This window comes from Oncorhynchus tshawytscha, linkage group LG09 (genome assembly GCF_018296145.1).
Source record: "Oncorhynchus tshawytscha isolate Ot180627B linkage group LG09, Otsh_v2.0, whole genome shotgun sequence".
NCBI classification, from domain to species: domain Eukaryota; kingdom Metazoa; phylum Chordata; class Actinopteri; order Salmoniformes; family Salmonidae; genus Oncorhynchus; species Oncorhynchus tshawytscha.
In genome coordinates, this window is record NC_056437.1 from 66,237,820 (window position 1) to 66,265,688 (window position 27,869).

A 27,869-nucleotide genomic window follows, 5' to 3' on the forward strand; every position below is an offset into this window, starting at 1 on the left:
AGTCCATTCATTATTTGTCCATGCCAGTAAAAATGTTGCATGTGCTATATTTCAGTCAATATCTGATCGAATAAACCATTTCTAAAAAGGTTTGGAGTGTATTCATCCATTGTCCAACAGTTACATTTCTTAGAATTGTTTTTAGAACCTTTTGACAACTTTGATGACCGTTTGTACCAAAACACACGAAGGCCACGGACATATATTTCACAATCTACTATTGCACATTCCCGAATGAGAACAAACTGAGTTGAGCACATGGGAGGAGTCTGTTATTTTGTTACTATTGGTTGTGGTGGAATGTGTGCGTAGTGGGGGGGGCTAATGAAAGGTGATGCCATGCAGTGTCCCCGTTCCTAAGCGAGGAGTGAGACAGAATCCTGCTTACAGTTTCCTGCTTCAGACAGAAGTAGATGGGTTGGTGTGTGTGTGTGTGTGTGTGTGTGCGCACGCAAACGCGTTGGAGTCTGTCCCTCCCTCTGTGCACCTACCCTGCTCCTCACCACAGTACCGGTCTCGGTGGCAACAGAAGTGGATCCTGACCTTGTCTTCTCTCCGAATTGGATGTGCGAGGTCAAATTTGTGGTCTCAATGAAATCGAGTAGGCTGCCTATGCATGGGCAGAGAATCAAGTGGCAGCTAGCTTTCCACGGAAATTAACTTCAATATGATTAGGCTATAGTTTATTTACAGACACTCAAGTGAATAGCGATAACGGAAAGAAGTGGAGGGCGCTGAACCAACATGAGTGGAGGTGCACAACAAACAAAAAAAAGTGATCATTGAAAAGGAAAATGTGCAACGCGCATACATTGGTGAGCAAGTGTTGCGCCTATTCCTGTTCAATAAACCCATGTATGCCTCTGCCTGCAAATCGTCCTGCTCCTAAGAATTAGGCTATATCCTATATGAAAGACATAGCTCAAGAAAAAGTGCAAGTGTCTGCCCTCATCATTCATGCTGCTTTAAATTCAGTAGCCATACCTCTCCTCTCCTAGTTTGGCGCGCGAGATCAGGTGCGCATGTGGTCTCAATTAAATAGAGTAGGCTATAGCTACGCATGGGCGGAGAAGCACGGGGCAGTTATCGTTTTCAATTAAATTAACTTCCTAAATATGATTAGGCTATAGACTACATTGCATAGAAATAAATATTGATCACCAATATTTGTCTCCGTCTGAAAATCGCCACGCTCCTTAAAAATGGTAGACTCTATGCAAAAAGGTAGCCCAAAAGAAGTGTCCGTCCACTCTCTCCAACTGTACTCTATTCAAACTACTGTATATCTAGCCTATTGGCTGACATAGTCCAGTAATACTGATATAGCCACGCCTAATATAATGGGCCACTTGAGAATCTCTGGTAATTGAACCCATTTCTTAGGTTATTTTTGCGCATTTTGATTTTGCCTATAAGGGTGCAAAATTGCTGTGACCATGGACATGGCCGAAGTGAGCTGTGTCACATATGCCTAAAATAACATTGCGGAACTGCGGTTGGTTTCGGGAACAGTTCTTGAAGGAGCAGGTGGGAGTCGGAGAGAAAAAGCCAGCAGGAGCGGGTGCGGAATGAAAAGCTGAGGGTGCAGGCAGGAACGGGACAAAGAAATCAGTCTCAAACCAGATGACTTAAAACCATTAAAGCCCATGTCAAATTCATATGGACACTGCATGGTATCAGACTGTAAAGACGCGTTTGTGAATGTTCAAAAGTACAAATTTGTTCTAGGTTAGATTTAGGCCCTATCCATTTGTAACTGAACAGCGTAAAACATTTGTATATTCGTTCCAAAAGGCAGTGCCACATGTGAGTCGGTTTGACGTGTCTCAAGTCTGAAAAGCACAAAGCCAAACAACGTAGCTACACATGCAGCCTGCAACAACAAATAGCCTAACCTACCAACTTTCTGTCACCCAACTACATGGAGCACCATTTTACTGACCCCATCACACTGACCAAATAAACGTATATGAGAAACGCCACATGCCTCCATAAATGACAAATTACTTCTGTCCAGAAGAAAATACAGTTAAATTAAGTGCATCTATGCCTGAAAGCATAGATCAAAATAGCCCAATCAGCAAGGGGCTATCTCCAGATGGCCAGACCACGATTTCTTTGATTAGCTTCAACAAAACGTTCTTGTATTTAAAACCTCCTTATGATCTAGGATACATTTTAGCTTCACAAAGAGTAATGGCTCATCTCCTCTAGCCCGAGGGAAGGGGGGGGGAGTTTAGTTCACCAGGATATTGGAGTATTTGTCCCTTCTTTGTGTGTAGGCAGGAAGACATGCGGATCCAATTTTGGCTGCCATTGCCGGGAGGGAAGGGAAAAGAGCAAGGAAGCATTTTCAGTGGAGATACATAGTTTTCCAGAAACATGTCACGTGCCAACTATCATTTCATTTCTGTCAATTTGCTAAACCTCCCAGAAAATACTATGGAAGATCTTATTCCGAACAAAACATTTACAAAAGTGGCTCATGCAGAAGATTCGTCAACTGACCGCTCAACTTGTTCTCGAAACCAGACAGACGTTACCAGTGGCGCCATGCAGAAAGTACAATAACTAAAGCCATCAGAATCTCACATCACATCTTAAGCTATCGGTTCTCAGCAGCATCCAGTACTTTAGGCAAATGACACTTCTGTCAAACAGAGAATCTATAGGCCTATTTAGCTAACAGAAAAACTAATCCAGACAACGAGTCCTGCTGGGACAGCGGTAACGTAAACGCACCACATTCCGTACAAATGTGCGTAACCGCGACATTCAAACAAGGCTACAAAGTAAACTAAATGGGACTGTAGCGACTGTGTTGACTTCAAAATCAGGGGTGTGAACTAGGTTTCTATTCAAGCGTTGATCGACCTGGTAATGGCTCTATAGTATTGGAGAAAAGTTGGGGAAAAAAGGACCCTCCTTTACATCGTGTCATGTCATAAGGTACAGCACGCATAAAGCAACCATTTCTGTCTTACAATCTCTCTCCACTTCTCTCATCCTTTAAAAACAAGAAATGGACAGTAAGAGACGGGGTAAGAGGGAGATAAGTCATTTTTTGCATCATCATTGCATGCGATCATCATTCTCAAAGCCGCTGTTTACTTCTAAGATCACTTCAACACCGCCCTAAAAACCTGATTAAAATTTGACACAAACCTTCAAATAGGTATGTAATGACACATTATATAAACTCTTTATAGTGTTTTATTTACATTTTAGAGGCGATAAGGTGATAAGTTGGACAGATCGAGTGAAAAAAAAAGTGTTCCCACACAAAATCTCTCCTTCTCACTATCACGCATTAGTTTCGCATCCCCACGCGTCATTTTTAAAAAGACCTGATGGGGCTCATTGCCTGCTTGAATTACGCAGAAACGGGCAGCATTTAGGTCATGTAATTGATTTTGTTGGAAATGGGAGAAATTGTGCTTTACAATGGTATTGACATTACAGTTGATCTGGAAGTATTTATACGGACCAAGGCGATGTACAAGCTTACGTTAAACATGTCCTGGGTTTGCACGAGGTCATCCGACCCTTTATGACGCAATAACAACCTCAAAACGCCACTCACTTGGCGGCAGAGGTGAGTTCAGTCCATCTGGTGAGTCCCTAAATGTAACTACTCAGATATAGAGCAGTAGCTATAAAGATGGGGAAGTTGACCCACTTCACCAGCCAGCCCAGAGGAAAACCTTGCACTGTGTAACTGCATCTTATTACGGGGTTGTCCTATCCCACCGTAGAGCACACAACACTGATGGTGGTACCACGGCTGCATTTTAATTGCCTAAAGTAGCCTCCTCACCTCATATCACCTTCATGTGCACTGAGCTGGGGGGTGAAAACTGGATAAGGGCATTTCCATCTAAAAAGGACCCATGAGCGCCAACGTGAAGTTCATAGGAGTAGTGCTGTCATGATACCAGCATTTTTACTTCGATATCACGTTTAGTATCCCGATACTCGATACCGAAAACAATACCACGGCAAAAAAAGAAGGCGTATTAGCCAAAGTCACAGAATGGCACTTGATCCAACAGAAACTCCGCTACTGCTCGGTTCAATCGTTGGGCATCTTTTGAATTCAATATCATTCCATTAGACATTTTTTCGAGACAGCAAATGTATGCATTTAAAATCAGTTATACCCAGTCTCAAACAATCAATTTGGCTATGGTTTTACAAGAGGTTGACCGATTATGATTTTTCAACGCCGATACCGATTGAAGGACCAAAAAAGCCGACGCCGATTTATTAAATAAATAAATAAAATAAATAAATAAATAAATATATAAATATATAAATATATATATATATATATAAAATAGTGACAATTACAACAATACGTCAAATTCTGGCAAATTAGTTTGCAAATGAGCCAGGTGGCCCAAACTGTTGCATATACCCTGACTCTGCGTGCAATTAACGCAAGCGAAGTGACAATTTCCCTAGTTTAATATTGCCTGTTAACCTCGATTTCTTTTAACTAAATATTATGCAGGTTTAAAAAAATATACCTCTGTGTATTGATTTTAAGAAAGGCATTGATGTTTTATGGTTAGGTACACATTGGTGCAACGACAGTGCTTTTTTCGTGAATGCACTTGTTAAATAACCGTTTGGTGAAGTAGGCTATGATTCAATGATAAATTAACAGACACCGCATCGATTATATGCAACGCAGGACAAGCTAGATAAACTAGTAATATCATCAACCATGTGTAGTAAACTAGTAATTATGTTAAGATTGATTGTTTTTATAAGATACGTTTAATGCTAGCTAGCACCTTACCTTGGCTCCTTGCTGCACTCGCATAACAAGTAGTCAGCCTGCCACGCAGTCTCCTTGTGGAGTGCAATGTAATCGGCCATAATCTGTGTCCAAAAATGCAGATTGTTACGAAAACTTGAAATCTGCCCGAATTTAAAATTGCCCATTCCGATTAATCGGTCGACCACTAGTTTTTAACCAATCGAACTACATGACACAATGAGTGATGATAACTTGGCTATATAAGTGTACCAGTACAGAGTTGATGTGCAGAGGGGTACAAGATAATTGAGGTAGATATGTACATATAACTAGGAATAAAGAACTGACATAGTAAAACAATAGCGTATGTGGGGGGAGGGGGTTTGCAAAGAGGTCAATGCAGATAGTCCGGGTAGCTATAACTATTTGGCAGTCTTATGGCTTACGTGTAGAAGCTGTCCAGGGCCTGTTGGTTCTAGACTTGGTGCATCGTACCGCTTGCCATGCGGTAGCAGTGACTTGGGGGGCTGGAGTCTTCAAAAATGTTTAGGGCCTTCCTCTGACACCGCCTGGTATAGAGATTCTGGATGGCAGGGAGCTTGGCCCTCGTGATGTACCAAGCCCTGACGCAACCAGTCAGGATGGTCTGTAATACAACTGTAGAACGTTATGAAGATGTGATGGCACATGCCAAATCTTTTCAGATGCTTTTTTTATAGCTAGCTGGAGGAGATAGTCAGCTAGCTCCTCCAACAATGACATGAAAAGCTTGCTTAGCTTGTTTAAAATTACCCTGAAGTTGTAGATACAATTAAGAGGAACTAACTGTTAACAGAATTCAGTCCGTAGATCAGCATGTTGCTTCGTGATCATATCATTGGGTCAGCTGAGCAAAGCAGTTGACTTGGGAGACTACTGCAATGACTTGTGGCAGAAGAACAGCAGCTTCATGAAACCGCATAATAAATGTAAGCATTAGCACTACTAACTACAGTAGCTTGCTAGCTAGCTTTTGTTGGAAGATTCAACATTGAGTGTGCAGCACTAAATAGGTAGCTGGTTCGTTAGCAGCATTGTTCAGTCAAAGATGATTTCAGTGACTGGCTCAGCTAGTCAAATTTCAGAAACGCTGCTCAATGAAGAAGAATCCTTGATTAGATGGATGGAAAAAGGTGGCGACTAAAACGTCCTCCCCCAAAAAACCCTCGACATTGACTTAGTTTTAGCATGGATTCATTCAGGCAGTTGAGGCAGAACTGGCGTTCAGCAGACAATGTCACCTAGGTAATATGTTCGAATGTTATGGCAGCCCATTGTAGCTGGACAACTTTTGATCAATCCCATTAACCTTTGTGAGATACGAGACAGATCCGTGCAATATCTGATGTAAGACCATGGGCATGTCGGTGATGGACATTTCCTTTCTCTGCCAATGCTTGCTCCTTGTGACAAGGAATTGTGGGCAAGGAATGTGGGTTTGCCTTCTGTGTAGTAATAGACACTGACCTGTCAATCATGCAGTTTGATAAAGAAAACAGAGAATGGAGGGTGTTGAAAAAAGTCTCTTGTTTAGTGGTCTCCCCATATGATCTGATTGTCAAAGCATTGGGCAAAGGTTAAACATAACGTAGACCTACTCTCGAATTCAGCGAAAATTCACAGGGACAGGACTATGGATGTACCCTCATTATTGTGTCAATATTTAAAGCTCCAATCTGGAATCTGTGTTTCAGTCCAAATGCAGCCAGCAGCCCCCTCCACTTGGTTTGAAACAAAATGAGCTAGGCTACATTGCTGGGAAATAGTCTACAAATTTGAGGGTAGTTCTGAGCGAGTGATGCAAGGACTGACATTAGATCGGCATGCTATTTTGAAACCGTATTTGAAAAAGGCCTCTACATTATTCGCTTGCAAAAGACTCAAAACAACGGCATAATATCCTACAAGCTAAAGATTTGGTGTTATGATAGGGTAAGACATTCCTACTAAGCCCATAAAGCATAGGCTAGTTTATAGACCCACTCCTCAGAATCAATTGAAGTGACCATTAAAAATGTCAGGAAAAGTTATGGTTTGTGGCTTTTAGGGCAACTTTACACACCAGTGATTTTTGCAATCACATTGATGGATCATTTATTTTCAGATGGTGCTTTTTCATTCGGTTCAAGAGTGACAGTTGTTGTCTATGGGGGAAACTAACCACCACATCAACAACCAATTAACACACACCTTCCAAAAAGGAAAATATTCCCTAAAAAAAAGGCTTAAAATCGGTTGGTTCAAGAACACATTAGACTGAGTTGATCATTAGTATGCTGGTACCATCATTATCATGTCTGTCTTTATGAGTGATATGTGTACACATTGGCTGTTACTAGTACAAAATAGACCAAGAACACGTTGTAATTCAAGGCAAATCTCTATGCTGTAATTCAAGCCATATGAGTGCATAATGGAATACCATATTACTGTGTAACTGGGATTCAAAATGACCAGCAGGAATGTTGTAATGATGTTGGGGGTTTGAACAAACCAAGTTCCTCCTCTGCAGTTTGTGAACAACGACACACATACAGTACACATGCACACAAACTTGGGAACACCCACCTGCACTCAAGCGCAAACTGATCATGGGGGGCCACAGTTGCTCGTGGATCTGCATACCCACATTTTTAGTAGAGGTCGACCGATTATGATTTTTCAACGCCGATACCTATTGGAGGACCAAAAACAGCCGATACCGATTAAAATCGGCCGAGATAGATAGGTACGCACACTGCTCAAAAACATAAAGGGAACTCTAAAATAACACATCCTAGATCTGAATGAAATATTCTTAAATACTTTTTTCTTTACATAGTTTAATGTGCTGACAACAAAATCACACAAAAATTATCAATGGAAATCAAATGTATCAACCCATGGAGGTCTGGATTTGGAGTCACACTCATAATTAAAGTGGAAAACCACACTACAGGCTGATCCAACTTTGATGTAATGTCCTTAAAACAAGTCAAAATGAGGCTCAGTAGTGTGTATGACCTCCCTACAATGGCTGGGCACGCTCCTGATGAGGGGGCGGATGGTCTCCTGAGGGATCTCCTCCCAGACCTGGACTAAAGCAGCCACCAACTCCTGGACAGTCTGTGGTGCAACATGGCGTTGGTGGATGGAGCGAGACATGACGTCCCAGATGTGCTCAATTGGATTCAGGTCTGGGGAACGGGCGGGCCAGTCCATAGCATCAATGCCTTCCTCTTGCAGGAACTGCTGACACACTCCAGCCACATGAGGTCTAGCATTGTCTTGCATTAGGAGGAACCCAGGGCCAACCGCACCAGCATATGGTCTCACAAAGGGGTCTGAGGATCTCATCTCGGTACCTAATGGCAGTCAGGCTACCTCTGGCGAGCACATGGAGGGCTGTGCAGCCCCACCAAAGAAATGCCACCCCACGCCATGACTGACCCACCACCAAACCGGTCATGCTGGAGGATGTTGCAGGCAGCAGAACGTTCTCCACGGCGTCTCCAGACTCTGTCACATGTGCTCAGTGTGAACCTGCTTTCATCTGTGAAGAGCACAAGGCGCCAGTGGCGAATTTGCCAATCTTGGTGTTCTCTGGAAAATGCCAAACGTCATGCACGGTGTTGGGCTGTAAGCACAACCCCCACCTGTGGACATCGGGCACTCATACCACCCTCATGGAGTCTGTTTCTGACCGTTTGAGCAGACACATGCACATTTCTGGCCTGCTGGAGGTCATTTTGCAGGGCTCTGGCAGTGCTCCTCCTGCTCCTCCTTGCACAAAGGCGGAGGTAGCGGTCCTGCTGCTGGGTTGTTGCCCTCCTACGGCCTCCTCCACGTCTCCTGATGTACTGGCCTGTCTCCTGGTAGCGCCTCCATGCTCTGGACACTACGCTGACAGACACGGCAAACCTTCTTGCCACAGCTCGCATTGATGTACCATCCTGGATGAGCTGCACTACCTGAGCCACTTGTGGGTTGTAGACTCAGTCTCATGCTACCACTAGAGTGAAAGCACCGCCAGCATTCAAAAGTGACCAAAACATCAGCCAGGAAGCATAGGAACTGAGAAGTGGTCTGTGGTCCCCACCTGCAGAACCACTCCTTTATTGGGGGTGTCTTGCTAATTGCCTATAATTTCCACCTGTTGTCTATTCCATTTGCACAACAGCATGTGAAATTTGTCAATCAGTGTTGCTTCCTAAGTGGACAGTTTGATTTCACAGAAGTGTGATTGACTTGGAGTTACATTGTGTTGTTTAAGTGTTCCCTTTATTTTTTTGAGCAGTGTATAATAATGACAATTACAACAATACTGAATGGACACTTATTTTAACTTAATATAATAAATAAATTAAATTGATTTAGTCTCAAATAAATGTTCAATTTGGTTTAAATAATGCAAAAACAAAGTGTTGGAGAAGAAAGTAAAAGCGAAATATGTGCCATGTAAAAAAGCTAACGTTTAAGTTCCTTGCTCAGAACATGAGAACATATGCAAGCTGGTGGTTCCTTTTAACATGAGTCTTCAATATTCCCAGTTAAGAAGTTTTAGGTTGTAGTTATTATACAACTATTTCTCTCTATACCATTTGTATTTCATATACCTTTGACTATTGGATGTCTTACAGGCACTATAGTTTTGCCAGCCTAATCTCGGGAGTTGATAGGCTTGAAGTCATAAACAGTGCTGTGGTTAAAGCATTGCTAAGAGTTGCTGGCAAAATGCAGTAAAGTGCTGTTTGAATGAATGCTTACGAGCCTGCTGCGGCCTACCACTGCGCAGTCAAACTGCTCTATCAAATCAGACTTAATCATAATATAATAAAAAACACAGAAATACGAGCGTTAGGTCATTAATATGGTCAAATCCGGAAACCATCATTTTGAAAACAAAATGTTTATTCTGTCAGTGAAATACGGAACCGTTCCATATTTTATCGAAAGGGTGGCATCCCTAAGTCTAAATATTACTGTCACATTGCACAACCTTCAATGCTATGTCATAATTATGTAAAATTCTGGCAAATAAATTAGTCTTTGTTAGGAAGAAATGGCCTTCACACAGTTCGCAAAGAGCCAGACGGCCCAAACTGCTGCATAAGCAAAGTGACAATTTCCCTAGTTCAAAGAAATTCATGTTAGCAGGCAATATCAACTAAATATACAGGTTTAAAAATACACTTGTGTATTGATTTTAGGCATTGATGTTCATGGTTAGGTACACATTGGTGCAACGACAGTGCTTTTTTCACAAATGCGCATTAAATCACCTGTTTGGCGAAGTAGGCTGTGATTCGATGATAAATTAACAGGCACCGCATCAATTATATGCAAAGCAGGACAAGCTAGATAAACTACTAACATCAACCATGTGTAGTTAACTAGCGATTATGTTAAGATTGATTATTTTTTATAAGATAAGTTTAATGCTGGCTAGCAACTTACCTTCGCTCCTTGCTGCACTCACCTAATAGATAGTCAGCCTGCCAAGCAGTCTCCTCGTGGAGTGCAATGTAATCGGCATCCAAAAATGCCGATTACCAATATTTATGAAAAATGTATTGGTCGACCTCTAGTTCAAAGGCACTTACATTGTCATTCCCATTCACCCTCTGAATGGCACACATACACAATCCATGTCTCAATTCTCTCAAGGCTGAAAAATCCTTTCACCTGTCTCCCCCCATTCATCTACACTGATTGAAGTGGATTTAACAAGTGACATCAATAAGGGATCATAGATTTCACCTGGATTCATCTGGTCAGTCTGTCATGGAAAGAGCAGGTGCTCTTAATGTTAGTACACTTCGTGTATTTATATCATTATTTTAATTTAACTAGGAAAGTCAGATAAGAACAAATTCTTATTTTACAATGACAGCCTACCCCGGCCAAACCCTCCCCTAAACCAGACGATGCTGGGCCAAATTGTGCGCCGCCCTATGGGACACCCGATCATTGCTGGCTGTGATACAGCCCGGGATCGAACCAGGGTCTGTAGTGACGCCTCCAGCACTGAGATGTGACGCATTAGACCGGGAGCCACTCGCCACCTGCTGTGCCACATTTATATTACATTGTCTTTCGTCAAATAGTGAAAAGATTGCTTGCACTGATCGGTCTCGTATCTTGCAAAGAGTAATGGGCTAGAGCAAAAGAAGAAGTTCAGCCACAGATTCCTTAAAGTATCCCTGGTTCGGCTACAAATGCGCAGTCTAACATTTGAAATGTTTACCTAGGTGACTTAGTATGCTCCCTAAAATGAGTTGACATGAATCTAAGATAAAACATGACTGACAGCCTGTGTATTGTTTTGTTGATGAGGAAGTCTTATTTTCCCCCCCATTTTACACCTAGCTAAGGATTACCGCGCTTCAATAAACAGTATTTCTGAAGTTTGACTATAGGTATGAAAGCTAGCATAAACTTGTCCATTAACTTGCCAGTGAGCTAGTCACTGAAATGTTGCTGCCCACACACAGACTCTTTCAACAAAATCTAGATAGTAAGCTACTGCTACCAGCTAATGCTTAGATTATGAGTTTCATGAAGTCGCCATTGTGCCACGAGTCATTGCACTAGCCTTCCGAGGTGCGTCAATAAAGTACAGAGTAAAGGGTCTGTATGTAAATGTGATATTTCATATATATGTTTATTTAAAAATGTGCACAACTCCTAAAAACATGTTTTCGCTTTGCCATTATGGGGTATTGTGTATAGATTGATGAGGAAAAACATGTATTTAAATCCATTTTAGAATAAAGCAGAAACGTAGCATAACGTGGAGAAAGGGAATGAATACTTTCCGAATGCACTGTATATACACTAAACAAAAACAAAATGCAACATGTGGTTTCCATGTCGCATGAGCTGAAATAAAAACGAGCCCAGACATTTTCCATCTTCACAAAAAGCTTATTTCTCTCAAATGTTGGGCACAATTTGTTTACATCCCTGTTAGTGAGCATTTCTCCTTTGCCAAGATAATCCACTCCCTGGCAGATTAAACAGCATGATCATTACACACGTGCACCTTGTGCTGGGTACAATAAAAGCACTCTAAAAAGTGCAGTTTTGTCACAACAAAATGCCACAGATGTCTCAAGTAAACATGTTGACCACAGGAATGTCCACCAGAGCTGTTACCAGATAATTGAATGTTAATTTCCCTACCATAAGCCACCTCCATTGTCATTTTAGAGAATTTGACAGTACGTCCAACCGGTCTCACAACCACACCAGCCCAGGACCTCCACATCTGGATTCTTCACCTGAGCAATCATCTGAGACCAGCCACCCAGACAGCTGATGAAACTGAGGTGTATTTCTGTAATACAACCCCTTTGCGGGGGAAAAAAAAAACATTTTGATTGGCTGGGCCTGGCTACCCAGTGGGTGGGCCATAGATTAAGGCCATTTTATTTTAAATGACTGATTTCCTTATATGAACTAACAGTAAAATCATTGAAATTGTACATGTTGAGTTCATTATGTTTGCTCAGTATACTTGTGCTCGTCCTAGAGCAAAACAGCTGACATGTACACTACCATTCAAACGTTTGGGGTCATTTAGAAATGTAATTGTTTAAAAGAAAAGCAAAAAAAATTGTCCATTAAAATAACATCAAATTGATCAGAAATACACTGTAGACATTGTTAATGTTGTAAATGACTATTGTTGCTGGAAATGACATTGGCTTACAGAGGCCCATTATCAGCACCCATCACTCCTGTGGTCCAATGGCACGTTGTGTTAGCTAATCCAAGTTTATCATTTTAAAAAGGATAATTCATCATTAGAAAACTATTTTGCAATGTTACCATAGCTGAAAACTGTTGCCCTGATTAAATTAGCAATAAAACTGTCCTTTAGACTAGTTGAGTATCTGGAGCACCAGCATTTGTGGGTTCAATTACAGGCTCAAAATGTCCAGAAACAAAGCATTTTCTTCTGAATCTGTCTATTCTTGTTCTGAGAAATTAAGGCTATTCCATGCCACAAATTGCCTAGAAACTGAAGATCTTGTACAACGCTGTGAACTACTCCCTTCACAGAACAGCACAAACTGGCTCGAACCAGAATGGAAAGAGTAGGAGGCCCCAGTGCACAACTGAGCAAGAGGACAAGCGCAGTAGTGTGTCTAGTTTGAGAAACAGACGCCTCACAAGTCCTCAACTGGCTGTGCATTTTCGCCAGTCTCAACGTCAACAGTGAAGAGGCGACAGTTCCTCTGTCCGGTGTCTGTTCTTCTGCCCGTTTTAAATCTTTTCTTTTTTATTGGCCAGTCTGAGACTTGGCTTTTTCTTTGCAACTCTGCCCATGTCGTTTTATTTAGTCTCATTATGATGTGGAATATTCTGGCTATTTCAAAAGAACAGAATAACATTGGTTTCTATCCGAGGAGCAACTTTAAGGCAAGGGCATCTTTTAAAACTATTTTGACACTTACCTCGTGTCTTTATAATATGAATGAGAATATAAATGTATTTTTTCTTTTTTTCTTTTTTTATCAGTGTCACTCCATCTCTCCCATTTGTCCCCACTTTCAATAAAAAAAATGTGCATAAGAGATTCACAAGACTATAACATTGGAATGTTTCAAAGTTCTGCCCAACCCTGGCTGGAGAGGACACTCAGTTGAAGCCATTGAGGATTGTTGAAACGGTTCAAGGTCAATGTCTAATTTCACAGATAAATGCTAATTATATTGATAGGCAAACACTGCCATTAATACAAGGATCGAACAGTGTTTTATTTCATATGATAAGTCAAATATTATTCAAAAGTATTAACATTTTACTTTCCCATGATGCCCGGGAGACTGTTCTAGTTTTCGGTCATTCTTAAAATGTAAAATAATTAGGCACACAAACTAAGACAGACTATTTTAATATTTGATTAACTTAAGATTCTCACCAAGACAGGCAGACAAACAGTACAGTATGCTATACATTGCACAAGAAGAGTATACTGTAGGCCATTTTAAGAGATTTAACAGAATGAATGCAAATGTACGCTGCTCTCTGTGCATGGAAAAAAATATTCTGGCGCATGAAGGCTACACCGACAGACGGGAAGGACAGTTCACAAATAAATCCTTCTGGAAGCGCACCGGATATGATGCTTTCGAATGATGAGGTCGCAGAACCCTCACTGGAGAACACAACCATACCTCGGACAATGCTCTGATTCTGATCCAAAAGGTGATGAATGACCTGAAAGAGAGAAGCCTGGAGACCCAGGAAGAAACCAACCAAGTTTGCTGACTGTGGTACACATGGCCTCCTGTGTCTATTTGGGGAGATATGTCCTCTGAAGAAAAGGAAGATGTTGTTGCAGAAGCATCGACAAAAGAACACGGCACCCCCTGTACCTACATCCCTCTCTGAACTCGGGCGAGACATAATTCTGATCTTCACAACTACAAGCAAATTGGAGTACCTGTGCGACTCAAAGGGAATGGTTTGTAGATGAAACATTCAAGACAACCCCTCCTTTGTTCAGCCAGGTGTACACCATTCACAGGTTGCAGGAGGGGGACATGGTTCCAACAGTTTATGTTGCTGCCCAATAAGACTACGGTATGTATCAACAATTACTATTGACGTTGTTTTATTGAAGTGTTCATTTTCAACAAGCCAGGAATGTGCAATATCTAACTAGGAGAGCGAAGGTAGGAAGAAGTTGTTAGATGTTATGCACAGTTATGGCTTGATAGCAAATATCACCACCATTGAGCTAATGTAGTTATTCGTTATCCGTTATTGTCTTTCCCGGAGATAAACCAAAGCACGAGCTCTCATCCACTCGCATGAAAACACTACAGCCAAAATGAGAGCCACTTAGGAAAACTACAAATTCTAGCTCATTTTTCCAAAAACAAGCCTGAAACTCTTTCTAAAGGCTGTTGACTAGTGGAAGCCCTAGGAACTGCAATCTGGGAGGTTTAGCCTAATATTAAAAATGACAGCCATTGGAAACAGTGGTAGGCTGAATTTCTTTTGGTGGGGATGGTTTGTCCTCAGATTTTCACCTGCCATATCAGTTCCATTATACTCACATACATTATTTTAACAGTTTGAGACTTGAGTGTTTTCTATCCAGATCTACCAATTATATGCATATCCTAGCTTCTGGGCCTGAGTATCTGGCGTAGCTTTCTATAATTCCTCCGGATATTTTGGAGGCATTTCTGAACATGGCGTCAACGTAAACCGAGATTTGTGGATATAAATATGCATATTATCGAACAAAACATAAATGTATTGTGTAACATGTCGTCATATGAGTGTCATCTGATGAAGATTATCAAAGGTTAGTGATTAATTTTATCTCCAATTCTGCTTTTGTGACCATCTTTGGCTGGGAGAGATGGCTGTGTGTTTTTTTGGATTTGGTGGTGGTCTAACATAAATATATGTTGTGTTTCCACTGGAAAACATTTTAAAAATCAGACACGATGGGTAGATTAACAAGACGCTTATCTTTAATGTGCTGTATTGGACTGTATGGACTTGTTAATGTGTGAAAGTTAAATACTTTAAAAATATAATTTACCGCGCTGCCTTTTCAGCGGAATGTTGGGGGGTCCATTAGCGGAACGTGTGTCCTAGCCAGGTTTTAAACAGCTTGGAACATTCCCGAAAATTATGTCATGGGTTTAGAAGCTTCTGATAGGCTAATTAGCATAATTAGAGTCAATTGGAGGTGTATCTGTGGATGTATTTCAAGGCCTACCTTCAAACTCAGTGCCTCTTTGCTTGACATCATGGGAAAATCAAAAGCAATCAGCCAAGACCTCAAACAAAATTAGACCTCCACAAGTCTGGTTCATCCTTGGAAGACATTTCCAAACACATGAAGGTACCACGTTCATCTGTACAAACAATAGTACGCAAGTATGAACACCATGGGACCACGCAGCCGTCATACCACTCAGGAAGGAGACACCGAGATGAACATACTTTCATGCGAAAAGTGAAAATCAAGCCCAGAACAGCAAAGGACCATGTGAAGAGGCTGGAGGAAACAGGTACAAAAGTGTCTATATCCAGAGTAAAACTAGTCCTATAAGCGACATAACCTGAAAGGCCGCTCAGAAACTTATTGCCCGAAACGTTTGAACCAAGTTAAACAATTTAAAGGCAATGCTAACAAATACTAATTGAGTGCATGTACACTTCTGACCCACTGGGAATGTGATGAAAGAAACAAAAGCTGAAATAAATAATTCTCTACTATTGTTCTGACATTTCAAATCCTTCTTAAAATAAAGTGGTGATCCTAACTGACCTAAAACAGGGAATTTTTACTAGGATTAAATGTCAGGAATTGTGAAAAACTGAGTTTAAATGTATTTGGCTAAGATGTATGTACACATCTGACACACACACACACACACACACACACGTTACCAGCCTCAGAAATTGCAGTCCAAATAAATGCTTAATTGGGTTCAAGTAACAGACACATCAACATCAACTGTTCAGAGGAAACTGTGTGAATCAGGGCTTCATGGTCAAATTGCTGCAAAGAAACCACTACTAAAAGGACACCAATAAGAAGAAAAGATCCAATGGACTTGCTTGGGTCAAGAAACACAAGCAATGCACATTTGACCGGTGGAAATCTGTCCTTTGGACCGATTTGCAAATTTGAGATTTTTGGTTCCAACCGCTGTGTCTTTGTGAGATGCAAAGAAGGTGAACGGATGATCTCCGCATTTATGGTTCCCACCGTGAAGCATGTTGGAGGAGCTGTGATGGTGCTTTGCTGGTGACACTGTCAGTGATTCATTTAGAATTCAAGGCACACTTAAACAGCATGGCTACCACAGCATTCTGCAGCGATAGATACGCCATCCCATCTGGTTTGCGCTTAGTGGGACTATCATTTGCTTTCCAACAGGACAATGACCCAACACACCTACAGGCTGTGTGAGGGCTATTTGAGCAAGAAGGAGAGTGATGGAGTGCTGCATTAGATCACCTGGCCTCAACCCAATTGAGACGGTTTGGGATGAGTTGGAATGCAGAGTGAAGGAAAAACAGCCAACAAGTGCTCAGCATATGTGGGAACTCCTTCATGACTGTTGTTAAAGCTTTTCAAGTTAAGCTGGTCGAGAGAATGCCACAAGTGTGCAAAGCTGTCAAGACAAAGGGTGCCTACTTTGAATTATCTCAAATATAAAATTGCTAAACAAATAAATCAATTTTGGTTACTTCATGATTACATGTGTTATTTCATAGTTTTGATGTCTTCACTATTATTCTACAACATAGAAAAAGGTCAAATAAAGAAACCATTGAATGAGTAGGTGTGTCCAACCTTTTGACTGGTACTGTACATGTCATGTGTGAGGGAGCATGCTGTCATTTCCCAGGGTCCAACATCTTGTACATTGCCAGAACAGGCTCTTAAATAGAACATAATTCAGGATGGAATGTAGCTTACTGCGGTAAACATATTTCCACACACAACTGAGCTTGAACACACACACACACCAAAACAGTTACCCCTCCCCGTCTTTGGGTAGTAAATCTAAGGTAAAAGATTTTAAAACTCAATGCATAGCCAACACCCCTGTGTGCAGAAACTTAAAGATCCATACACATTTAAACAAAACAATAGGCTACAGCTTCAGAATAATAATTTGTCAGCTGCAGAGGCGCCATGAAAAAAAAAATGAAAAAAAAAAGTCACCTTATTCCTTGGAATGGAGTCAAGAGTGGCAGCCTGGTTTGCTTGGCTCTTGTGCACATTTTACTGCTATGCATTAATTTAAAGCGTTGAGAAATGTACAGCCCTGCCGCTGACCAATCAGGTGTTAACCCCACCTTAAACAGGAAGTGAAGCCTTTACATTAGTGAAGGTTTGCCCCTTCATTGTCGGTGTCCAGGGACACAGTACTGTTGGTCCTGCATCTGCTGATTGGGAATATCCTTTTACCATTAATCACATCAACATCCACCAAATCATCCATCTACTAGGCTATACGCTGCATAGAGATCATTTGAAGGATTAGGTCTTGTTTGCTCAGCTTCAGAAAACGTAACCAGAACACTTTTTTTTTTTAAATCAACAATCAAAAAGACCCAAACATGATAAAGATAATTTGTGTGTGTGCCGCATGATGGATATGTGCATCTCGGAGTTACATCACAGTGACCGCAGCAAGGCAGAGAGAGCCGAGGGCCCGTTTGTGGGAACAGCTCCAGGAGGAGGCTGATACTAAGTCAGCCATCTGCGACAGACGGGCCCCACTAATCCTCCACAAGGAGAGGAGAGAAGAGCCATGCAGTTACACCACTGAGCACTCTAGCACAGTGACAGTCAGGCTCAGCTGTACCAAGCGCCGTGGAGAACAGAGGCACAGCTACAGATGCCGCATCTTAAAATGTGATCATCCTGGAGTTTTAGGGAGTTTCCTGCGCAACAGAAAATGCAAACTTGTAGTTTGTTGAAGGTCATAAAAAGGCTTCTAAAATGTTGGTCATTTCCACTTTAACGCGTATGAACACACAAGTGTGCTCATTCTACTGTGGTCCCTGCCGTGATTAGAACGTCTAGTTACAATCGACGCAACAGTCGGCATTTGAGCTGGCCACTCCCCCCCCCCCACAAGTGTTGTGCAACATGTACAAAGTTATGTCCTCAATGGGAGTCAGCTTACTTTTGGATGCAACGTTCACACATTCACAGAAGTAGCAACAGCATAACACTATTCTCATCCAAACCCGGGAAACATAGGCTACATTAGTCCTAGCGCTAACGGAGGAGACGGAGCCAACACAAGCAATCGTATTTAGCCTCTCCTCTCCAAACAGCATGTTGCTAGCACGCAAAAGCAATCATCAATCTCTGGGAAGAAAGACGTCCAATTCCAATTAGGTTGGCAAGTTATATTCAATACTGTGCGTGTGTGTGTGTGGTTTCTGAAAGTACAGAATAAAGAGGATTTAGTAGTCAGAATAAAATCAGGATACAGCAATAATACACTGTTACAATGAAGTAACATGACTGAAGAGCTCCACAAGGGGGGCAGGGCAGAGCTATGCTAAAGAAGCTCAATTAATACACAGGGCAATGCAATGGTCATGCTAAGGCCAGGGCAGCTTCAAATGGATACGACAAGCTAAATACTTCTTTGACACAATTAGCAATGTTTTACAGAAGTTATAGAAAAATTTAACTAGATAAGCACAATTGAGCATAACACCATTATGAAAATCAGTACCTAGCGTGTCCACGGTTATGAAGGAAAACACGCAGAATACATTATGCAGCATACATAAATACAGGGGGGGCTACAATAGAAAAAGACATAACACGATATACATAAACTGTATTACGATAAAGGTAATAAGGCACTTACTTTAATAAGAACACACACAGTAAATATTTGTAAGGGAAACAACAATGAAGACAACGCAGGCGCCAGCCGGAAAATGCGGCCAGGTTCTGTCCTAACTGGAGATGTGCAAATGTCTGCAAACTTGGCCTGAGGGAACACTGGGGGAGTGCTTGAGCTCTCATCGAAGAGAGAAGTTTGTCCGGCTCATCTAGCTAATCCTTGCCTTACATTAGCATAGCATGCCTCAAATGTAAATTGTCCACCACAGTGAAATAGGCTACTTCTATGTGAATTAGTGAGGCGGAATGCACCCAATTTCAAACGGTTTTTTGAAAATCATAAAATGTACAAGTTGATACATAATATATATATATATATAGATATATTAGCAGGCAGTGCCTTGATTTGAGGGCGGCCCAGGTTAACGAATCCACGAGCTGACAAGGTAAAAATCTGTCGTTCTGCCTCTGAACAAGGCAGTTAACCCACTGTGCCCCGTTAGGCCGTCATTGTAAATAAGAATCTGTTCTTAACTGACTTGACTAGTTATATTAAAAATAAAATAAACTGTCCTGTTGCATAACAACACATTTTGGAACAGTGAGCGAATTCTGACATCACTCTCATAAGAAAACTCAAATGGGGAATTTGGTCGAGATGCCGAAAAAGTAACATATTGCAGCTTTAATTAAGTAACATCAAACCAAATATAAAGTTGATTTCAGGTGATTTGGACATTATTATTATTTTTATTCTTTTTAAACATGCTTACCTCACTTCCATAGATTTTTATCTAGAGGTGGCTAAAGTTAGCTGAAGTTTGTTATGACTGTTTAAAGAGAACCGAACTATGGATTTCCGTTTCCCCTGGCCCATAGACTACTTTCAGAGTGAGGAACCATCTAACAAGTTGTAAAATAGTGAACTACTCCTTTAACTCTGATGACCTGGCTTGAATCTATATAAGCTGGGCAAGCCCAGCAGAGCGGGGAAAACAGGGTTTACCCAATCAAGAGATTTCCTCCACTCCAATTACTCTCCATGCAAAACAACAGATTTGGGATCAGTTGTCCGTGTTCACCCTGTATATGAGAAGCTGGACAGCATTGGATCAGTGTAAGCATGATGATGAGAATTTATTTTCGCCAGTTATTCAATTGTAAATCCATGAGGAGGAGTGGAGCGATCAAGTGTATCCTTCAGGGGAGAAAGAGAGCTAGAGAATTGGCCCTCAGCTCCTATAGCACCACTAGTGGTGGAGCGGCTGACCACGTCTTTTAATATCTAATATCTTGTATCTGCGTCCAGTATGATGTAAGTTAAGAGGTAGTTTCACAAGGAAATGCTAGCTAGCGCTAACACAATTACCAGAGGTCTACAGGAACACCTAGCATACTAGAACTTTGTCAAAGGCTTGTGTTTGCAATCATCTCTGAAAGTCTAGGTCTAAAAATGGGGCATTGCCTTTAAAACAGCCAGAAAGGCTTATTTATAAGATCACCATGGTAACAAATTTGAAATAGGTCAATGTCCCTGTTAAGGGTCGGGTTAATATGATGATTTAACTGTCAAATCGCTCCCAAATGGACGACTATGAGAATGTTTTTTATTGTAACTTAAAAATAGATTTGAAACCACTACTATTTACAACATAGGCACTAACCTCTATATGAAGTCATTACCGTTTATTACACCTTGTTCCCTGTCTATAGCGGCTATACCATGCATATAAACTGAGAAGGGTGTAATTATGGCCTACTCCTGCATGTGGGCAAATTATACTTCTATTGGTCCATTTTTAAGCAAGGTACTCCAGTACACAGGTGGGAGGCAGGGCACTCCAGTATAGTAGGTGGTGGTAATGCACTATAACGTTGGATGCCAACTAGTGGTCGACCGATTAATCGGAATGGCCAATTAATTAAGGCCGATTTGGCCCCCAAATTGTTTTTACCACCTTTATTTAAACTAGGCAAGTCAGTTAAGAACACATTCTTATTTTCAATGACGGCCTAGGAACGGTGGGTTAACCGTCTCGTTCAGGGGCAGAACAACAGATTTTTACCTTGTCAGCTCGGGCGAATCAATCTTGCAACCTTACAGTTAACTAGTCCAACACTAACCACATGATTACATTGCCATCCACAAGGAGACTGCCTGTTACCCGAATGCAGTAAGCCAAGGTAAGTTGCTAGCTAGCATTAAACTTATCTTATAAAAAAACAATCATAATCACTAGTTACCTACACATGGTTGATGATATTACTAGTTTATCTAGCGTGTCCTGCGTTGCATATAATCAATGTGCTGCGTAACGTTGCTCCAATGTGTACCTAACCATAAACATCAATGCCTTTCTTAAAATCAATACACAGAAGTATATATTTTTAAACCTGCATATTTAGCTAAAAGAAATCCAGGTTAGCAGGCAATATTAACCAGGTGAAATTGTGTCACTTCTTTTGCATTCATTGCACGCAGAGTCAGTGTATATGCAACAATTTGTGCTGCCTAATTTGCCAGAATTGTACGTAATTATGACATAACATTGAAGGTTGTGCAATGTAACAGGAATATTTAGACTTATGGATTCCACCGGTTAGATAAAATACGGAACGGTTCCGTATTTCACTGAAAGAATAAACGTCTTGTTTTCGAGATTATAGTTTCCGGATTCGACCATATTAATGACCCAAGGCTCGTATTTCTGTGTGTTATCATGTTATAACTAAGTCTATGATTTGATAGAGCAGTCTGACTGAGCGATGGTAGGCACCAGCTGGCTCGTAAGCATTCATTCAAACAGCACTTTCATGCGTTTGCCAGCAGCTGTTTATGACTTCAAGCCTATCAACTCCTGAGATTAGGCTCGTGTAACCGATGTGAAATGGCTAGCTAGTTAGCAGGGTGCGCGCTAATAGAGTTTCAAACATCACTCGCTCTGAGACTTGGAGTGGTTGTTCCCCTTGCTCTCGTTGGGTAATGCTGCTTCGAGGGTGGCTGTGGTCATTGTGTTCCTGGTTTGAGCCCAGGTAGGAGCAAGAAGAGGGACGGAAGCTATACTGTTACACTGGCAATACTAAAGTGCCTATAAGAACATCCAATAGTCAAAGGTTAATGAAATACAAATGGTATAGAGAGAAATAATCCTATAATTCCTATAACCTAAAACTTCTTACCTGGGAATATTGAAGACTCATGTTAAAAGGAACCACCAGCTTTCATATGTTCTCATGTTCTGAGCAAGGAACTGAAACGTTAGCTTTCTTACATGGCACATATTGCACTTTTACTTTCTTCTCCAACACTTTGTTTTTGCATTATTTAAACCAAATTGAACATATTTCATTATTTATTTGAGGCTAGATTTTATTGATGTATTATATTAAGTTAAAATAAGTGTTCATTCACTATTGTTGTAATTGTCATTAATACAAATAAATAAATAAAAAATCGGCCGATTAATCAGTATCGGCTTTTTTTGGTCCTCCAATAATCCGTATCGACGTTGAAAAATCACAATCGGTCGATCTCTAATGCCAACCGCCGATAAACCCCACAGAAGATGAGGCGGGGGGCGACAAAGGTAGCTAGCTAGCTGTCTTTTACCCCTGCCTGTTGGGCACTGCTTTCCCACAATTCTGTTAACAGCAGGTGTTCGCCAGGCGGGAACAAAGGACATTATGTTAGCTAGCTAGCTAGAACTCTGGTACACAGCAGGCGGGATAGGTAGCTAGCTAGGACAATGTCCTCCCCGAAAAACTCTGAAAATACTATTATTTCCCTTTTGACACCCATTTTAACCACAATAGACAATCAGGGGGAAACCAAAAAATCTAAACTGTCACACCAGCATGAAGATGGCATGCTCGATGGGTGAGGCATTCATGCAGGAACCAATGGGATGTTTGAGGGGTGTGTGGGGGCGTTCTAAATTGTGGGCTTCAATCTCACACTATTGTGTAAATATATATTTTTATTTCTCAGTTGAACTGCCATGCGCGACATATCGGGCTAAATGTATGCATTGGTGGTGCAGTGTTGACCTGAGTAGACAGGGTTAACCTGCTGCCTTGTAGCTTCTGACATAACTGGTGCAATGAATTCAGACTATTGGGACAACAACTGAAGTCTTTCATTTCCCACTGGTTAGTCCAATAAAAACTAATTCATTTAAGTAATAGGATACTCATTCAGTCATATTCTTTCAATTCAAAGAAAATTATTTATTTTTTCTTAAAGAGTAGGATAATATTTTATCAGAATTTTTTTTTTTTTTATGATAGTAGACCTATATAGGCTACTTGGAAAAGTTCCAATGGACAGTAATTTCTTAGATGTTTTATAAGCTGTACAAACTATAACCCTACCAGGTGAATTCAGCCTTACTTATTGCCAGTGTAATTTACCTTTGAACAGTGTTTTTGCAGATCTACAACAGTGGGCTGGCTAATTCAGTGTTGGGGGAACTAGCAAATATCCAAAGGAACCAGTGGCGGTCGGTGCCATTTAAGATGTTGGAGGAGGATGTACTTTTCAAATGAGCATGGCCTTGCTTCTATTACAGCATATTGGATGACTGTCATTCATTTTCCATTCACCCAGCTCATTGTAACGTCGATAGGTTTAGGCTACTGCATGAATAATATATGAATATTGAATTTTCCTTGTACCCATCATGGGGTTGCTACAACCTAGTCCATGAATTAAAGTTTACAACATTAGTCAAACACAGTTCACTTTCATAGCAGTCATGTAAAAACAGCATTATCACTTTGCTCCTTGTATATACACATATAATTCCTTCTGGCAACTATCTACATGCTCTCCTCCTCTCACCTTTTCCCTTCACTTGTGGACTTCAGTGCAAAACACATCAGCTGTCTGTGACCAGGCAAAAAAAAGCTTTCTAAGCCAAACTATCATGACTGCTAACCTATAGGCACAGCCTACATCGTGGTCACCTCATAGTCAACATATCTATTGAAACTAACGCTAGTAAACCCATTACAATCATGCAGTATAGTGTACAGTTTGTGCAGGCCCCGTTGGCAAAAATATATATATAAAACCAAAAGCTTACCTTGACTTGGAAGAGTTCAAGTGTTGGATAGACATAGCCTGCTAGCTAACATAACATCCCTCTTTTTAAATGTTCCCAATATTTATGAAATTCACTGAGGATAGTCCTCCCACTCCTCTGAGGAGCCTTCACTGAAAGGAACCATGTGACAATCAACGTGGCTAAATTAACTTAAATGTAGGCTGGGGAGAGATTTAGGCTAATTTAGGCTATATGCCTATCGTTCCACATAGGCCTTTTTGTAAGCTATTATAGGCTTCTAGTTACGCTAATAGACACAAGTGAATAATATAAGTGTTATTTATTTTTGGAGGGGGGCAGTTCGTTTAGGCTAACATTGTTCTTCTATGAGTACCTGGGCTTTTCACGTTCAGAACAACCCCAATGGCTGTTGTGAACGTTTTTTGTATTTTTTATGGAGTTCTATCCTTGAGCTGTTCTTGTCTATTAATGATCTGTAATATGTTGTTTCATGTGGACCCCAGGAAGAGTAAAGCAGCTTATGGGGATCCTAATAAAATAACAAAACTGTGGATGTCATTCCAAAGGAATGTTTACTTTGACCGCGCAAACCAGAAACACATTTCACTGGGAAGACATTCATATGAAAAGTACTGCATCAAAAATAACTAGGCTTCTAAAAACTCTCATTACGACTATGGCAAGATCACACGCCCCCTGTGACAAAACAGTTTCACAATGTTACAGTAGCTACGCAAGTTGCATTGCTACCAAGCGATTAAGAGCTCAATTCACATGGCTACAAAACGAGGCCAAACTGTGATAGCAAAGTGTTGCCTCGCATTCCAGATTATGTCTGACTGCACAGACTGACCTTGCTGCTAAGAATTGGGGTAATAGTAAATGAACGGACACCATTCGTATGGGCTTTACAGCTCGAGTTGACATGAGGATAGCAGCACTCACCTTGCCGCAGACGAATAGGTAAGGTGCTTTCTCGGTGACAGTCACGGACGGATACAAGTGTCAAATCCAACCAGTTTCCTGGCTACCGGTGGTAGTCGTACGATAGCTCACCGTTAGGAATTTAACCCACAGCGCAGTTTAGAACTTATCAGACGTTAAACGTTAACCAGCCATCTGTAAACATGCTGCGTTTGGCAGACCATTTCAGAAAAGGAGTAAATGAGCGCTTAATACTCGACTTTTCCACTCTGGATATATTAGCACCGTTCACGTTCCACTGCCACGACTGGGAAATGTAACAGACAGCAATAATACATAGGTCCCTCCCCTTTAAAGTATGGGTGCGTGCAGTGTGCAGCCAAGAGTTTTATCGAAATGTCTACTGCTCTCTATAGGGCAATGTTAAAGCTGCAGTTCAACCCTATAGAGCAGGGTTTCCCAAACTCAGTCCTGCCCCCCCTGGGTGCACGTTCTGGTTTTTGCCCTAGCGCTACACAGCTAATTAAAATAATCTAAGTTTGGTGATGAGTTGGCTATTTGAAATGTGCACCCAGGGGGGCCCTAGGACAGAGTTCAGAAACCCTGCAGTCGTTTTATCTCAAAATCGAATCATTTCTTGGTAACAATTAAGTACATTACTGTAAAAGAAAATGTATTAAACTAATCAACAAGAAACAAAAATAGCAAAGAGTTTTAGTTTCAAGCAATAATTTTGCTAGGACTGTCTTAATTAATTGCCTGGCGATGTCACCAGGGTGGGCCAAAATTCCATCCCACCAAAACAGGCTGCAATTTCAGGTGGCCTTTCCAAACAGCTCTTACACTAAAAGGGTATTATCATAATTTTCACAATTGTGGAAATATATATAAAACACAGGAATATCACGTTTTTGACTGCCTTTAAACAATAGTGTGACAGGGTAGGAAAGAAAAAATTGGCCAGTGTTTCCAAATAGACCTTTATTAGCAGGGAACATTTAAAATGGTATAAAATCATGCCCTTACAGTGTACACCTCTCCAGATCAGCGCTTTGTCCCTGAAGGTCATGTGTAGGCTAAACTGTGCTGTGAAAGTTTGGGGTGTTTATTTGTGTCAGTACTTTGTTTAAATTTGACAATATCCAAATGTTTGTTTAATCTCAGTTACGGGTATTGGGAAGAGATTACCTTCACACAAACATTTGGGACAATGTATATTGTACAGTACAACAATTTAAACATTGTAGCAATCGACTGCAGGTTGTTGACAATGCGGTTTTTAAAGGCAATTTTCGATTGAGCCGACATATGCGAGCAAGGGTAGCATTCCAGAGGGACATCAGAGACTGTAACGTTCTTTGCTTCATGGAAACATGGCTCACTCGAGAGACGCTAACGGAATCGGTGCAGCCAGCTGGTTTCTTCACACGTCGCGCCGACAGAAACAAACATCTTACTGGCAAGAAGAGGGGCGGGGCGTATGCCTTATGATTAACGAGACGTGGTGTGATCACAACAACATACAGGAACTCAAGTCCTTCTGTTCACCTGACTTAGAATTCCTCACAAACAAATGTCGACCGCATTATCTACCAAGGGAATTCTCTTCGATTATAATCACAGCCGTATATATTCCCCCCCAAGCAGACACATCGATGGCCCTGAACAAACTTTATTTTACTCTTTGCAAACTGGAAACCACATATCCTGAGGCTGCATTCATTGTAGCTGGGGATTTTAACAAGGCTAATCTGAAAACAAGACTCCCTAAATTGTATCAGCATATCGATTGTGCAACCAGGGCTGGTAAAACCTTGGATCATTGCTATTCTAACTTCCGCGACGCATATAAGGCCCTCCCCGCCCTCCTTTCGGAAAAGCTGACCACGACTCCATTTTGTTGCTCCCTGCCTACAGACAGAAACTAAAACAAGAAGCTCCCACGCTCAGATCTGTTCAACACTGGTCCGACCAATCTGATTCCACGCTTCAAGACTGCTTCGATCACGTGGATTGGGATATGTTCCGCATTGCTTCCAACAACAACATTGCCGAATACGCTGATTCGGTGAGCGAGTTCATTAGAAAGTGCATTGACGATGTCGTTCCCAAAGCAATGATTAAAACATTCTCAAACCAGAAACCGTGGATTGATGGCAGCATTCGAGCGAAACTGAAAGCACGAACCACTGCTTTTAACCAGGGCAAATGTGACCGGAAACATGACCGAATACAAACAGTGTAGCTATTCCCTCCGCAAGGCAATTAAACAAGCTAAGCATCAGTATAGAGACAAAGTAGAGTCACAATTCAACGGCTCAGACACAAGAGGTATGTGGCAGGATCTACAGTCAATCACGGATTACAAAAAGAAAACCAGCCCCGTCACAGACCAGGATGTCTTGCTCCCAGGCAGACTAAATAACTTTTTTGCCCGCTTTGAAGGACAATACAGTACCACTGACAAGCTGACGTGAGTAAAACATTTAAACGTGTTAACCCTCGCAAGGCTGCAGGCCCAGACGGCATCCCCAGCCGCGTCCTCAGAGCATGCGCAGACCAGCGGGCTGATGTGTTTACGGACATATTCAATCAATCCTTATCCCAGTCTGCTGTTCCCACATGCTTCAAGAGGGCCACCTTTGTCCCTGTTCCCAAGAAAGCTAAGGTAACTGAGCTAAACGACTACCGCCCCGTAGCACTCACTTCCGTCCTCATTAAGTGCTTTGAG

At 41.4% G+C, this 27,869-nt stretch overlaps 1 protein-coding gene across 2 annotated transcripts in view; it reads right to left on the bottom strand.

The window, feature by feature from the left end:
- LOC112258427 (thyroid hormone receptor alpha) overlaps nucleotides 1–25,500 on the bottom strand; it is a 109,184-nt gene extending 83,684 nt beyond the window's left edge. For both annotated transcript variants that reach the window (XM_024432789.2, XM_024432790.2), the window contains exon 1: nucleotides 25,160–25,500. The gene's annotated coding sequence lies outside the window, so the exon portion shown is untranslated. The remainder of the gene's footprint in view (nucleotides 1–25,159) is intronic.
- Nucleotides 25,501–27,869: the final 2,369 nt, after the last annotated feature.